The 17,358-nt window shown below is 40.8% G+C and overlaps 1 pseudogene; it reads right to left on the bottom strand.

Moving 5' to 3' along the window:
• Positions 1 to 1,156: 1,156 nt before the first annotated feature.
• Positions 1,157 to 2,072, bottom strand: LOC101357080 (olfactory receptor 56-like; annotated as a pseudogene).
• Positions 2,073 to 17,358: the final 15,286 nt, after the last annotated feature.

A 17,358-nucleotide genomic window follows, 5' to 3' on the forward strand; every position in this document is an offset into this window, starting at 1 on the left:
TTAGTAGATGAAGTAGTTTCACCTGTGTACCCTCAGTCATTTCTGACATATAGTTAGTTCTGGTTGCCCACATCATGCTTGAGTTATACACACACTTAACTCACCAGGCCACGGTTCGTTCTTACTGAAAGTGCATTTCTTACTCCTCTTTACTGAACCTCTGACTCTAAATAATTGTAGCAATGAGATCCACTTGATTATCATTTTACTTATATGAACGAGTTAATTAAATTCTAATTAACTACTTTATGAGCTTAGTCAAAACATTTCATGCAGTAGTTTAATTCAGGCTCAATTGCCTCGCAATTATGATCATAATATGTAATCTTGGCCAGCTTCATTCTACTCTTTGCTCTATTGAACTATTACAGTTCAACTCTTGAACAAACTTGATTAAGGGTGTTGGAAATACAAAAGTGTAACTGCATCAGGAGTAGATATACAGATAGTTTAAGGTGTGGATGGCTCCACGTGTGTGCTGGAAGATGGAGAATACAGGCAGAAAACATTTCTGGGTTCATGTCCAAGTGTACTTCTTTGACGGGTTGAATGAGAACTCTCTGTTACTCAGAGGTATAATGTGATATCTTTGCTCCAACTTTCCTGGATTTTTGGTAGTTTCATCATCACTTCTTGTCACTACCACATGTGTGGAATAACTAATTCCTGGAAGTCCTTGTGGCGCAGTGGTTATGAACTCTACTGCTAACCAAAAGGTTGGCGGTTCAAATCCACAAGCCATTCCTTGGAAACCCTATCGGGAAGTTCTACTCTGTCTTATAGGGTTGCTATGAGTTGGAATCGACTCGATGGCAACAGGTTTTTTTGGGTTTGAAAGTCCAGAGTCTCCAAGGGGGACTTAATATTGCAAGGAGGCTTCAAAAGAGTGAAGCACTAGTGATGTCAATTCCATATACAGAAACCTAGGTTTATGAAACCTGAGAAACCCCAACACAATTCTAAAGCAACTCTAAAGAGGACACTGAAAGTACCCAGAAGAGTTCCTAACACATAGGAAGCCATAGTCAAATATTTGTTAAGTGAATGAATTACTCCAAAACTAAGACCTCTTGACATATAAGCACAATTTACTTAGGTTGAATGAAAGTTAATGATTACAAACGGACATATCTTCTTATGTTATTTGACATCAGTATTAGTCCAGCACCTTCCTTAGGGCTCCTATCACTTCTTTCTTCCTAAGACTATAAATCAGGGGGTTCAACACAGGCATGAGAATAGGACTGAGTATAAAGAGTACCTGGTCCAGCTTCGCATTATGGTAGGAACTAGACCGCATGTAGACCCCCATGGCAGGGCCATGGTAGAGGCATAGCATAGTCAGATGGGAGCAGTAAGTGGTCAGGGTTTTGTTTCTGCCCTCACGGGTGTTCATGCGGAGGATGGCAAGGAAGATGAGAGCGTAAGAGAAGATGAAGACAAGGGAATGAGAAGCACCATGATGCTTGTCACCACCACAGCCTTCTCATAGGCAGAGATGTCCTCACAGGCCAACTTTAGGATGGCCATGAGCTCACAGAGGAAATGGGAAATCTCTCTGGAACCACAGGTGGGGAAATGCATGGCATAGGCTGTGTGTACCAGTGACGTAATGGCACTTCCAGCCCAGGAGAAAGCAGCCATCTGTACACAGACCCTAGGACTCATGATGATGACATATCTTAGAGGGTTGTAGATGGCCACATACTGGTCATAGGACATGAGGGTGCTGAGAATGCACTCAGCAATTTCCAGAGTCAGAAAGAAGATCTGAGCCCCACAAGCTGGCTATGAGGTGCTTCTCGTCCCTGAGAAGAAGGTGATGACCATTTTGGGAACAAACTAGAGATTAATGTCAAGTCCATCAAGGCCGGCTTGCTGAGCAGGAAGTTCATGGGTGTGTGGAGGTGAGAATCCACCCAGATCAGGAGAATGAGAATGGAGTTCAAAATGAGAGCCACGATGTTGATCTGAAGCATAGCACCATGGCACCAATAAAAAGACTGATATGTTTCATACCCAAGGAGAGGCCCAGGAGGTGAAATCTGTGCCTGACGATTTATTTTATCCATGCCTATGCTTTGTTTTAAAGAATTAAATAACAGAAGGAAAACAAACAATGAGATATAATGGAGAGTTATTGGACTATGGATTTAATCCTTTAAACTCTTTCCTCTGTCATCCTTGATCAGGGTTCATTGGTCAGTGTAAACATATTAAAGGTGCCCTGAGCCAATTTTCATAGGTATTGACCTGATTTCTGATTTTCCCTATTTACGACCTTATTTCTGATTTTCTTACTTTCCCCATTCACTCCCATTCTCAGGAAAGAGTCACTGGCTTACAAGAATGGTTGCATTGCTATTGGCAAGGGGCTCAAGTTGTGTTGGGCGCAAACCTGCTAGCATATCAGAATCACCTTGGGAAGTTTTTCTATGATTAGTTCCCTTGTGGCCTTAATTTTCTCCAATTTCTGATTGCCCATTTAGAATGGGGCTTATTTAAACCTATCATTTGAGGTGATGTTGATATTCCTAGTCAGAGGGACTATCTTAGGAAAGGAGTTCCGTTATCTCCATCAAGGCCAAGAGAGATTAAAATAGTTGTCTTGGGTTACATGGTTACCTCATGTCAGAGAATTAGTTTATTCATTTATAGTACACTGCCATCCTCATGATTATTTTCATGTTAACAATTATTTTTTATGTCAGGTTGTTTCTAATTTAATTTGCAGTATATACTCAATAAGGTTATAAATTACTTCACTACAGGAAATACTTATTTCCTTTATATCCAAGTTCCTTGGATTTAAATACCATCTATAAGCTTATGACTGACTTCCTATGACTGCAGACTTGGATATACAAGTGTGTGGACAACATCTGAGGATGAGTAAGGAGAATTATAAATTAATGTATGTAAAAAAGAACTCTAGATTTCTTCACCCCAAATTTCCTTCCTTCAGTTTTCCCATTTCAGTAAAAGCCACCACCATTCATCCATTGCAGAAGACCAAAATCCTAGGAGTTATCTCTGACTCCTATTTTTCACACTCAGTTCTTTGACAAGTCCTATTAATCTGCATTCAGAGTATGTCCTGAAAATGACATCCATCCATCACTGTCACCCTATACCAAGCCACAACAGCCTAACCTGATCTGTGGCAAAAGTAGTCTTTATTTTGAGACACTCTGTTTATTTGTTTATGTATTGATGCATTTATTTTATCTTCTCAGTGATGGAAGTGATCTTAGAATTACCCAGTCTAATCCCATTGTTCTTTTATGCATGAAGACAGTGAGGCCCATAGAAATTTGGAGACTTGTTTTAAGTCTCCAAAATGGTAGTCTGAAAAACCTGGTATTCAGCACAGAGATCTTAATAATTTCCTAAACTCTTTGCAAAATAGTCATTTTAGTTAGTCACATCTGTGTCCATGCTGTTTAATAAAAGCCTCTAAATCTATACACAGATAGAATTTCATGTACCAGTAAAAGCCAGTTGCCGGCAAGTCGACTTTGACTCCTGGCAACCCCATGTGTGTCACAGTGGAAGAGGCTGTACAGACCTGGTTCACTATTTTTTTACTCCCCGTTGCTAACTGCCACATTGTCTCATGATCTTGTTTCTCCGGTCTCTACAAAAGGTTTAAGATTAACCGATGTTCCTCCTTGGAGCAAGGTAGAAAACAAGTGATAATGATCTAAGGATGAAAACCAAACAAAGTACCCATCTTGTGACAAGAAAAACCAGGATTTCACCAGATAATCCCCAAGGATGTCACCAGATAACCCCCAAGAATACCAGTAGAAGATTAACTCATCTGAGACATCACCACCTCAAGGGGAAACTAACGCAAACTTCTAAGACCCATAATCCTGTCCCTATAAAAGCCTTCAGCCAATCTCCAGTGGGGGAGATGGGTTTTTTGGGGGAATCTATTCCCCTCTATCGCCTATATATTGATATATAATAAACCTCTTACTGCTCACCTCACCCCTGTCTCAGAATTGGCTATTGTGGCAGGTGGCTCCAATCCGCGTTATTGCGGTAACAAATTTGGTGGCCCATATGGGGAGCTTCAGCAGCTTGAGACGCAGAGGCCCCTGGACAGGGCCTGGGGCTGATCAACAGCTCTCCTGACAAGCGGCCACGAGAGGTTTCATTTGCCTCTGGGGAGACTATCTGACAGACCTGGGTCTGTCACTCCACAGCTGGTCCCCAACAGTGCCAAAAGAGGTGGGTGAAAGAAAAGCAAGACCTGCATAAGAGGGATCCCAAGGTGAGTCCGTGACTTCTCTCCCTGTTGTGCTCAGGGCCGGGGCGGATAGTGCAGGCCCCAGGTTTCCAGAGCAGGACCTGAGCCCTTGGTTTCTGGGGTGACAGGCACCCCCAGATGACCAACCCTGTGAGTAGACTGGCAAGTAGGGACTCCTGGTGACTCTAGAGTTCTGGTTCTGGGTGTGTGAATGATCGTGTGTCTGGGAAGTTGAGATTCTCTAAGATCACCTCTGTCAGCAGACAGAGCCGTCTGAGAGGTTGAAGGAGGTCAAGAGCACCTCCGTCAGCTTGCGGGACTTATTTGTTTACTGTGGTTTTGTGTCTGTCCTGTCCATTTGTTTACTGTGGTTCTGTGTCCTGTCCATTGTCTGTGTGTAACTAGTATTATACCATCTACTTGGGCACCCTGAGCCGGCTGTTAAAAGCTTCAAAAAGAAGGAAACCAAAAGCTTGAACCTTATTGCTTAACATCTTTGATAAATGAGCCTGGATTTCCCCCCTAACCACTGATTCACTGGTTTGGGGTTCATATTTAAAAACACTATAAGCTGAGTATACTAGAAGTAACTTAGAATTTCAGTGGCCACTTTGGGAAAATGAGCTTTCATTTGTGTTGTCCTTTTTTTTTTTTTTCCTTTAGGGAACTTTGCTTGATGCTCAGATTTTGTCAAGAGGTCTAATATTCCTCCATCTGAGGCTCCAGCAAGTTAGTAAGTTTTATCTAGAACCTGTTTTTTCCATTTAATTGAGTCAATCTTACTAAAAAATTGCTATGTACACTTTAAGAAACTAGGATCCACATATCATTTTTTGTGTGGGATTGTCTGGTGAGTGTATGTGGTCTTTCTGTCTCTTTTTTTTCCTGAAAGAGCTTTGGTATTTACTGGGTAGATAGCTTTTCAAAACGCCTCCATCAACTTAAACATATGCCTTAGCTCAAAGAAAGCTTTTTAAAGACCTTTTCCAGCTGGGTGGAGACTCTTTTAAGACAAAAGATAAGAAAAACTGTTGCTTTGCTATAGTTATCAGAAATTGAGTGGATCCTGATGATAGAACTGTAAACAAGTTCTCTCTATTATAGGAGAACTCTAAGAAGTCAAACAGTAGAAATCACAAGGGGACACACCTAAAATGGCCTGGGAAAATTTTTCCAGCAGTAATCAGAGGCTTAAAGTTATATCCATATCAATGAATTGGTCGATTAAACAGAGACTTTTTGATTTCCAAAGCCAGTTAATAAAATTATTAAGGGCTAAATATTAGATGGGGAAAAATATGAGAAATAGTAAAAGTTGAATAAAAACTTGGAATGTTTAAACAGACTTTCTTTCAACAACAGTTATGTTTTATGTTATACAGGCCTAAAATAATTCCCTATACATTTTAGGTAACTTACTGATGTTAAATTGAGTTAATAGATATTTGTTATAATTTAAGCTTATACACTTTGGCTTTTTATGCCACAAGAGAAAGGACAGACAAATATATATACATATTTAAGCTTGCTAATGAGTTTTTATTTTTGTCATTTAAAGGGATGCACTGTAAGAGGTATACAACAAAGACAACATTTAAGAGGTTTATTGAAAAAGAAATGTATTTGATATGGTCAAGTTTTATCTGACTAAAATTTAATGGTTTAATGTATGAGATTTTTAGGAGTTTTAATGTGAAGTAGCATACAAAACAAAGAACTAGGGTTCTTGCTGTTAAAATAACAGAATTTTCTTTTCATTTCTGAGTTAAAGGGTTAATTTATTCTTTGTGTAATCTGCCTGGAAGACGAAGGTTTGGCTTCTCATTAGAATAAGATTCCTGAGTCTGAATACTAAGCTGCATGGCTTTTAGCAAAGAAAGCTAAGGTTTTTACTTTAATATCTTTGGTTAAATAACTTAAGTGTAGTTTCACAGTGACCTGTAATATTATTATTTCTTTATTGCTAACCTGGTTGCAAATTTATCCTTTTGAATTTAGCATCATCAAAGCCAATGGTTTGATTAGAGAATTCACTTCATTTACCTATGAAGTTTTTTTTTTTTTAATTACAATTCAGGTATTTAGAGATTTGATATTCTTGGTATATCCTGACTATATGGTATTTTGTCTCAAAATTATTATGTATTACATCTGAAGCTCTTTTAATATGGTTAATGGTTATATTTAGAAATATTTTTATCTAAAGTTTTTTTTTTTTTTAAACTGTTGGTATTTGGCCTTTACGTTGCACTTGTAATTAACTTCTATCAGGTCTTTCACTATTAAGAGTATTATTTTTATAAGTTAATCATGGCCATATTAAGTTTTGTCATCTGCAGATAAGTTTTTACTTTGCTGATTTGCTGAAAACGTTTGCCAAAATATCTCAACAAAAAAATGGACTGTGTTGGAATTGCTCAAAGGACTGTGACTAGACTCAAAATTTCCAGAACACTTATGCAGAAGCTGATGAGTTCACAGACTGTGACTGATCCAGAATCACGTGGAACAGAAATTAACTACATAAGACTGAGTACGAAAGGAAACTATGGGTTTTATGTGAGAATATTGCTGATGTTTTAAGGTCTTACTTTCTAGATATAAGAAAACATTTTCCTTTTTCCTAAAGTGTCTAACTAATGGGTTTAGATACTGTAACTCTTGAATTAGAAGTTCTGTTGGTAAACTTAACAAAGTTGTGACTATCATAACCAGAGACGTGTCTGAAATTTGAGCTATGATGTTTCAAAACAGACTAGTATTAGCCTTTCCTGTTAGTCTCTCAAGAAACAGTTTGTGCCTAAATAGATAAATGCTGCTATATTTATATTAATACTCAATCTGAGGTTTCGCAAAATGTAGTTGCTGTCGACACACATGAAATGCAGCTGCTGATGCTGCTTATGCATAAACAAACACCTGTTATGGGGGGAGGTCCATCTATCCCAGCCAAATCTCCTCTAGGCTGCATTCTAACAAACTGGAGGAGGTATAGCTATGAGCCTATGACAAGAAAGAGAATAATATGCTTATGCAACAATGTATGGCCCCAGTACCAGCTGGGGGACCAGAAACATTGTCTCCAAAATGTGTCTTTGGCTTATGGCACGATTTTTCAGCTTGACTTGTTTTGTAAGAAAAATGAGACAAAGTTCTCTATATTCAAGCTTTCATGTCTCTCTTTCAAACTTTAAATCCCTCTGTGATGGTTAAGATTGTGTGTCAGCTTGGCTGGGCCATGATTCTCTGTGTTTTAATGTAATCACTCCCATAATTGAATATACTGTGAGTAGCCAATCAGATGAAAGGGAGTCTCCTTGGGGGTGTGGCCCGCATCTGGATATAAGCAGAAGTTCTGGCGTTTTGCTCTCTCTGGATCCTGTGGCTGCTTCCTGTCGTCTCATCTCCTGTTCTTGGGGACTTGAGCTTTCAGCTTATCTGCCGAACCTGGGATTTGTCGATCTGCACAGCCTGTGAGTGGGAGCCCTGCTCTCTGACCTGCCGATCTTGGGCTTGCCGGCTTCTGCAGCTGTGTGACTTGAGAGAGACCTCTACCCTAATCCACGGACTTGGGACATTCTAGCCTCTACAATCACGTGAGCTGTTGCCGTGATATAATCTCTCTCTCTCTATATATATATATTTATACACTTACTGGTTTTGCTTCTCTAGAGACCCCAGCCTAAGACACTCTCTAACCATGTTCTTTTCCAGGAAAAGCTGAAGGCAAAAGTGCTTCCTGAATCCTCACTGTAGGGCCCCCTCTTAGAAGGAATAGCCCTGATAATTGCTTCGGCTCCCCGCTCCGCCATATAGGGCAGGTGCAGTAGAAGCCGACAAGTCAGGTAGAAGAATGATGGCAGAATCCCTCACAGAAAAGGCTGAGCCTAATTCTAGTCTCGCCAGCTTGAGAGAAATTGACTAAGGGAGGGAATCGGGAAGCAAGAGTCTGACTTCATTGGGTATGGTCACCCCCCCCCCCACACACACACCTGTCAGGGTACTGTTTTTGGTGAGGGTACTGCTGGGGCTTGGGCAGGGCAATTTCCTCTGAGAAAAATTCCAGCCGAAGAAGGAACAATGTTAGTACATACTCCTTTCTCTACCTCCGACTTCTGTAATTAGAAGAATCAAAATCCCCCTTATCAGAGTAACCCAAATAAGATGGCAGAGTTGTTCCTTTCCATTTTCTACAGATCCCACCTGAAAATGCATGTGCCTTACAGGTGGCACTGTTGCAAGAAGAAATAGTGACACTTAGTGGCATTCCTTTCCATATTCAACAGAAGGTGAATCTGGAGGTCTGGGCATAGGAAAGGCCTGGATGAGCCCAGTCAGCCGCACTGGTTAAAATTACTTTAAAACTTAGAGCACCTATTATAAACCAGAGATAGTATCCCCTCCGCAAGGAAGCTTTAGAAGGGATCACACTATTAGTACATCGATACATAAAAATTAGACTTTTGAAATGATGCCAGTTTACTTACAACACCGCTATCTTACTGGTGTTGAAACCGGGCACAAGAGAATATCGGTCTGTTCAAGACCTAAGGAAAATCAACCAAATAGTAAAGGACATTCATCCGATTGTGGCAAACCCATATACCCTCTTGGTTACTATACCCAGTCAACGTGCTCGGTTTTCAGTACTGGACTTGAAAGACGTCTTCTTTTGTATTCCTCTACACCCGAGTCTCAGCCTCAATTTGCCATTGAATAGACTGATTAAGACAGGGGATTGCTGTGGGGGTACTAACTCAAACCCTGGGAACAGCCAGGCAACCGGTGCACTACTTTTCAAAACAACTGGACAACACGGCCTGGGGATGGCCCCCTTGTCTTCCAGCCGTGGCTGCAACATGTGACTTGTTACAGGAAGCCAAGAAATTCACCCTTGGACACCACATACAGTTTTGCCTCTTTGGGAACAAAAGGGGTGGCTTTTTGGCCCATGGCAGGATGGGAGGGAAAATCTCAGACAATGTTGTCAGACAACTCAAACATAGTTCAGAAGGCTGTCACCTCCCTCAATCCCACCACAGTGCTGCCTATTTCAGAAGATGCCCCTGTACATGACGGCCTAGAGACAATTGAAGAAGTTTATTCTAGCAGAACAGATCTCTCAGATGTTCCTTTGACTGACCCAGAGACAAATGTATACAGATGGCAGTAGCTTTCTATATGAAGGTTGCCACAAGGCAGGATATGCAGTGGTGACAAGAACTGAGATATGAGATGCAGCTCCACTTCCTGCCAGCACTTCAGCTCAAAAGGCTGAACTCATAGTCCTCAGGCGGGTCCTGCGACTAGGAATAAGAAGACACATAATTCTATATACTGATAATAAATATGCCCATCTTGTCCTTCACTCACATGGTGCCTTGTAGAAAAAAAGGGGACTTCTGAATCTACCAACAAAGAAATAAAACGTGTACCAGAAATCCTAGAACTCCTGAAGGTAATCAATGATCCCCTTTAGGGAGCAGTGGTATAATGCCCCGGACACCTGGAAATGTTAAGTATCTGCTGGCTTTTGTGGGCACCTACTCAGGGTGGGTAGAGGCTTTCCTTTGTTGAACTGAACGAGCCCAAGAAGTGACCAAGGCATTACTCAAAGAAATCATACCTTGTTTTAATCTTCCAATCTCAGTACAGAGTGACAATAGGAGAGCTTTTATGGAAACAGTCACCAAAGAAGTCAATAAGGTTTTAGATATAAATTGGAAAGTACACTCAGTACACAATCTACTGGAGAGACCAAAAAGATGAACTAGTCTCTGAAAAAGTCCTTGGCGAAACTTTGCCAGGAGACAAGCTCCACTTAGATACAAGTTCTCCCCACTGCCCTGTTCAGAATCTGGATAGCCCCTCCAAGTGGGCTCAAATTGAGCCCTTACAAATTAATATGTAGGAGACCATTCCTGAAAAAGTTGACTTTCCCCACCTCAGTGATGACCGAGGTAGAGAAAAGAGGCTGGATCCATTCTTCTCATTTGTCTTTTCCTTCTGACACTCCCCTCCACAGGTTCCAACCCAGAGATTGGAGATTAGGTCCTGCTGAAAACCTGGAAGAATCAACCCCCGGAAGATCAACTGGACCCTCAGTGGGAGGGAACTTTTGAAGTTCTCTTGACCACCCACTCTCTGAAATTAGCAAGAGTAGCTGTGTAGTGCATCACTCAAGAGTAAAAACAGCCCCACCAGAAGAAGAGAAAGAAGCAGAAAACAAAGAGCCACCATACTCTTATACGCCAATTCAGGGCCTAAAGTACAAGTTCAAGAAGCTTACAGTACAATGATTCTGACCTTATTTCCCTTTATCTTTCTATGTTTCCAGGAGACCTGGACAGAAAAGGTGCCGGTGATCCTACAGGCAAAGGGGACACTGACTCTGCAAGCTGGGGACGCTCTGATCCTCCCGTGTTTGGTCTCAACCCTAACTCCAGTAGGTCCAGTTAAGTGGGCCATAGAAGAGCCCGAAAGAGGAACCTTAAGAATAGTGATTATTCTAGTTTGTTCTTGTGTTCCCTGTTTTATGAGAATATTAACAAAAAGAACTACAACTACTCCTAAGGCTAGAAAAATTTTTACCCTGGTAAGTCAAGACGCCCCTTCTTTCAAGCTCTAAGGACGAAGCTCATCTAATTCACCAAGAAGCAGCCAATTTTCACTCTAACTCATCCCCCACCCCACATGTGGCCCCTAATCGATACCAGGAGGTTTCTCACCCTAGCGATGCATCTAACCAGCAGGAAGTAGCCAGAAAAAAAGTGACGCCCCGTTTCCCAAGATTGAGAAACCTCCAATAAAAGGGGGGATTGGAAGAGGTTGCACAGGCCTGGTTCACTATTATTTACTCCCCATTGCTAACTTCCACATTGTCTCATGATCTTGTTTCTCCAGTCTCTACAAAAGTTTTAAGATTAATCAATGTTCCTCCTTGGAGGGTAGAAAACAAGTGATAATGATCTAAGGATGAAAACCAAACAAAACACCCGTCTTGTGACAAGAAAAACCAGGATTTCACCAGATAATCCCCAAGGATGTCACCAGATAACCCCCAAGAATACCAGTAGAAGATTAACTCATCTGAGACATCACCACCTCAAGGGGAAACTAACGCAAACTTCTAAGACCCATAATCCTGTCCCTATAAAAGCCTTCAGCCAATCTCCAGTGGGGAGATGGGTTTTTTGTAGGAACCTATTCCCCTCTGTCTCCTATATATCTATATATAATAAACCTCTTACTGCTCACCTCACCCCGTCTCAGAATTGGCTATTGTGGCAGGCGGCTCCAATCTGCGTTATTGCAGTAACAAGAGGGGAACTGTGCTCTGTGGGGTTTTCAATGGTTGATTTTTTGGAAGTAGATCACTAGGCCTTTCTTCTGATCCACCTGAGTGTCCAAAAACCTCCAACCTTTTGGTCAGCAGTCGAGTGTGTTAACCATTTGGGACCACCTAGGGACTCCACAGCTGCCACTGAGTCAATTCTGACTCATGTAGAGTGGCTATAAATGGGAAGGTACACAGAATTGAACATAATAAACCCATTATGATTTGGAATGTAAATTATAAAACCGTATTCTCTATATTAATGATTTATGATCTTTGTAATGTTTGAATATACATACTTTCAAGTATGTATATGTACCAATTTTATTCATAGAAAATTTCCAAAATTCTTCTTAGTTATACATTATTTTGCTTAAAAAGACATTCGAATTCAGCTGTATATGCTCACATGAGATCAAAGAGTCTTCCAATTTACATTTGAGGATAAGTCTCTGTATTGGTATGCTAAGCATTTTTTTAAATCTTTTCTTACTGTACTTTAGATGAAGGTTTACAGAACAAATGGTTTTTCATTGAACAGTACACATATTGTATTATGACAATGGTTAACACCCCATGACATGTCAACACTGTCCCTTCTCAACTTTGGGTTCCCTATTACCAGCGTTCCTGTCCCCTCCTTCCTTCTAGTTCTTATCCCTGGACTGTTGTGCCCCATTAGTCTCATTTTGTTTTATAGAGCTGTGTAATCTTCTGCAGAAGGGTGAACCTTGGGAGTGACTTCCTTAGTGAGCTAAAAGGGTGTCAGGGGGCCATACTCTCAGGGTTTCTCCAGTCTCTGTCAGGCCAGTAAATGTGGTCTTTTTTTGTGAGTTAGAATTTTCTTCTACATTTTTCTCCAGGTCTGTCCGGGACCCTCTGTTGTGATCCCAGACAGAGCAGTCAGTGGTGGTAGCCGGGCATCATCTAGTTGTGCTAGACTCAGTCTGGTGGAGACCATGGTAGTTGTGGTCCATTAGTCCTTTGGACTAATCTTTCCTTTGTATCTTGTTTTCTTCATTCTCCCTTGCTCCCGAAGGGGTGAGACCAGTAGAGTATTTTAGATGGCTGCTCACAGGCTTTTAAGACCCCAGATGCTACTCACCAAGGTAGATGGTAGAACATTTTCTTTATAAACTGCATTATGCCAATGGAGCTAGATATTCCCCAAGACCATGGTCCCCTCAGCCCTCTGTCTACTACTGTAAAAACTCATGAAAAGGTTTGTACACAAAAAGAAACAATCTTTGATGGTTACAAGGAACGGGAGGAGTGGGGGGAATACTAAATAGACAATAGATAAGTGGTAACTTTGGTGAAGGGTAAGACAGTACACAATACTGGGGAAGCCAGCACAGCTTGTACAAGGAAAGGTCATGGAAGCTCCATAGACACATCGAAACTCCCTGAGGGACTGAATTGTTGGGCAGTATTCCAAGCATTTTGATCACTATTCAATTATATCTTTTATCAACTGTTCATCTGTAGAGCAGTGTGAGGGGTAAAAGGCCTCTCAGCAGTGTCGGTGTCTGAAGAGAGAGAGAGAAATCTTTGATTTAAGCCAAAGCTAGCCTTAAGGGCTCAGGTTTTCACCCTCACAGATATCCTTCTCTCCCTTAGGCCACTTCAATTGCTAGGAGTGTGAATAAAGACCTTTTCTTCTCACTTCTGATAACACTGAATGTAAAGAGAACATTTGAGGCCCTGAATACGTTATTTAATTTTAAAGCACAAGATGATATATCCTCTTCTGGTCATCTCTCTGGCTGATACACATATGCTTGACCTTCACGACATTGTAAAATAGATAAAGTTAGTCATGCTGTCCTTCACTATCCACAGTTCCCATTTGCTTGAGTGCCTGATACCTTCCTGCATCCTGGAACCATCCTCTCTAACACTTTGCTTGTGGTGGACCTTTCTAAACCACCCTCACCCTGCAAGACAGAACTGCCTTTCAATCTAAAATACTCAAAAACATGAATGTGGTGCTCTTTCTACTGTGGAAGAGCTGACTGGAGGGAGAGGCATGTTGGGAAGACCCCAGCATCTCTCCAATCACAGCACAAGGCAATCACCTTCTTGGCCTTGCCCATCGTGCACCCTCCAATGCTTAGTTGTTCCTTTCCTCTTTGATCCAGTCACCTGTTTGATCACTTCCTTCCACTCACAAGCAGAGTATCCTGTCGCTGGTTTTTATCTTCCTCCTATTCACATAGTCACCCTTTCACCCACATGGTCCCACTGCCCTCTTTCCCAGATCTGTCACCAAAGGGGTCAGCTCTCCTTAGGATCACTAAAGGACACTTTGTCTTAGATGTTCACTCTCCTTACTGCTCTCCATGCTTTCTTCCTGCCTTGCTCTGCCTCAGAATGAGAAAAATCTCTTTTTCATTTCTCTGCTGGTGCCTCAAATTTGGAGAGTAGAAAGTAGATGTTATGGATTTAATTGTGTTTCCTCATAGTTTATATTGAAGTCCTAATCCATGGTGCCTGTGCATGTGAACTTGTTTGAAGACAGGGTCTTTGAGGATATTATCAATTAACATGAGATCATACTGCAGTAGGGTGGATATTAATCCAATGTGATTGTTGTCCTTATAAAAGAGGAGAAGAAACACAGGCAGACCTCAAAAGGAACATAACCATGTGAAGACAGAGGCAGAGATTGAAGTGATCTACAGGTCAAGGATTGCTGGCCCTTACCAGAAGCTAGGAGAGAGTCATTCCACAGATTCTCCTTCAGAGCCCTGAGTAGGAATAAACATGGCTGATACCTACCATAATTTAGGACTACTAGCCTCCAGAGCTGTGACACAAAATATTTCTGTTCTTATAAGCCACTCACTTTGTGATATTTTGTTATGGCATCCCTAGGAAGCTAACACAATAGAGAAAGTCAAAGAAGTTGGTTCAGTGTCTTTTACTTACATCCAACTCTCTCTCCCTTACAGACATAGCATATTAACAGAAGAATCCACAATTTCCCTTACCTTCTTGGAGAATTCAGTATGTTCAGTGTTTAATGAGTGGTTTAAACCTCACTGCCTTGGGAAACCTTTTATTAATAGACCATCCTGTAACCAATTTATTGGTATGACTACGAGGAACAAGGAATTTGGTACTCCTTGTCCCTGGCTTTAGAGTAAGACATCAAAACTATCTATTGGGAGGGAAGCAATACACGACTCATTTCTGATCTCCTTCACAAAAAGGGCTGATGACTGATTGACACATAAACTCTCCTGGTGCATCATAAAGAAAGATTTCCCCATTGTTCTCTTCATTCACCTTTGTCCTTCAGTTGAGTCATTTTCTACTGTCTATGATTTTTCTGGATCTCATTCATTTCCAAAATCTTTTATATCCAGGTAAATGGGAATGAAAACTTTCTGATGGCTCCTGTTCTGGAAAATTTAGAAAATACATATTTGGTCGTGTGGTTGTTGTTTTCAGGCACCAGCTTCCAACATTTAAAATATGACATTTATTTTGTCCCAGGAAAAAATAAAAATACATTCTTTTATTCTATTTTCCTTTTAGAGATTCAGGGTCTATAATGATTAGTAGTTACCAAGTGATGAAATATTTGCTCCAATTCAAGGTTTTTCAGTTACATCAGAAGCACCTGGAGGTGGGGTCTTATTCAACATATAGATTTCTGGATTATACTCAAGACTTACTGAGTAATAATTCCTGGATGTTGAACCCAGGTAGAAGCACTTTAAACAAGCACCCCGGGTGCTCATAACATAGATTACTATTTGAGACTCAATCATCTAACTTCTTCATCCTGTTCTATTGTCTGTCTCTCTACTCAAAGCTCTAAAACAAACATCATATTTCAAGAATGGTTTAGTTGGACTCTAAATGAGAATTAAAGGTCACTGTGTTTTGAAATTGTATTTATAAAAACACTACTTGCATAAATTTTCCTTAACCATGACTTTTCATTTATATTGTCACTTAATTCTCGTAATAGCCCTGTGAAGGATGCAGGGGGATAGGGCTTTTCCAATTTTTTTTATTAACTTTTTTTATTGTACTTTAGATAAAGGTTTACAGAACAAATAGTTTCTCATTAAATAGTCATTGCACATATTGTTTTATGACATTGGTTAACAACCCCACAACATGTCAACACACTCCCTTCTCTACCTTGAGGATCTTTTTTTGGGTGAAAATATACATAGCCAAAGTTACACAATTTTGAAAGTTTCTACATGAACAATTCAGTGACATCGATTACATTCTTCCAGTTGTGCTGCTATTCTCACTCTCCTTTTCCAAATTATTCCATCACCATTATCTTCAACTCACTGCCCCCTAGGCTTCCCATCAAACCTTTTGAGTTGCTGTTGTCAATTTGCTCTTTTTGTACCTTAGATGAAGGTTTGCAGAACAAATAGTTTCTCATTAAACAGTACACATATTGCCCTATGACAATGGTTAACAACCCCATGACATGTCAACACTGTCCCTTCTCAACCTTGGGTTCCCTATCACCAGCTTTCCTGTCCCCTCCTGCCTTCTAGTCCTTGTCCCTGGACTGCTGTGCCTCATTAGTCCTGTTTCATTTTATAAGGCTGTCCAATCCCCGGCTGAATGGTGAACTTCGGGAGGGGCCTCACCACTGAGCTAAAAAGTTGTCCGGGGACCATACTCTCGGGATTTATCCAGTCTGTCAGGCCAGTAAATCTGGTCTTTTTTTGTGAGTTAGAATTCTGTTCTACATCCTTTTCCAGCTTTGTCCAAGATCCTCTATTTTGATCCCTGTCAGAGCAGTCAGTGGTAGTAGCCGGGCACCATCTAGCTGTGCTGAACTCAGTCTGGTAGAGGCGATGGTAGCTGTGCTCCATTAGTCTTTTGGACTAATCATTTCCTTGTATCTTGTTCTCTTCATTCTCCCTTGCTCCAGAAGAGGTGAGACCAGTGCAGTATCTTAGATGGCTGCTCACAGGCTATTAAGACCCGAGATGCTACTCACCAAGGTAGAACGTAGAACATTGTCTTTATAAACTGTATTATGCCAATTGAGCTAGATGTTCCCTGAGACCATGGTCCCCACAGCCCTCTGCCCAGCAATTCAGTCCCTCAGGGAGTTTGGAAGTGTCTATGGAGCCTCCATGACCTTTCCTTGTACAAGTTGTTCTGGATTCCCCAGTAATGTGTACTGTCTTACTCTTCACCAAAGTTATCACTTATATATTTAGTTCCCCCTCACTCCTCCTATCCCTCTTAACCAACAGATTGTTTCTGTTAGTGTGTCAACTTTTACATGAGTTATACAGTAGACGTCTCATACAACATTAGTCCTTTTGTGACTGACTTATTTCACTCAGCATAATGTCCTCCAGTTTTGTTCCTCTTACTCTCCTGTGCTGAGTTCCTTTTGTTTGTGGATTTTTTTTTTCATTTCTTTTGTTTTTGAAGGTTTTGTTTTTACTGAGACTTTATGTTTTCTTCTTTATTTTGATGAGTAGGCTTGTTAACTTTCTTTGTGGTTACTGTGAAATTTACCCTTATATTCCTAGACTTGAACCAGTCTATTATTACTTGGTATTGCTTGACTTCCTTTCCTACCTTTTATTCCCTCTTTTATTGTTCTGATGCTGTTGTCTTTTACAGATTTACCTCTCTGATTCCCTGTTGTAATTCTTTTGGTTTTGCATAGTCCTTAAGAGTTCATTTCCTAGGTTGGTATCTAGCTAGTACAATCCTGTGTCCTATATTCAGCCTATTGTCTGATATTGTTTGTTCTCAG

The sequence above is a fragment of the Trichechus manatus genome, unplaced genomic scaffold (assembly GCF_000243295.1).
Source record: "Trichechus manatus latirostris isolate Lorelei unplaced genomic scaffold, TriManLat1.0 scaffold00181, whole genome shotgun sequence".
Classification (NCBI taxonomy): Eukaryota; Metazoa; Chordata; class Mammalia; order Sirenia; family Trichechidae; genus Trichechus; species Trichechus manatus.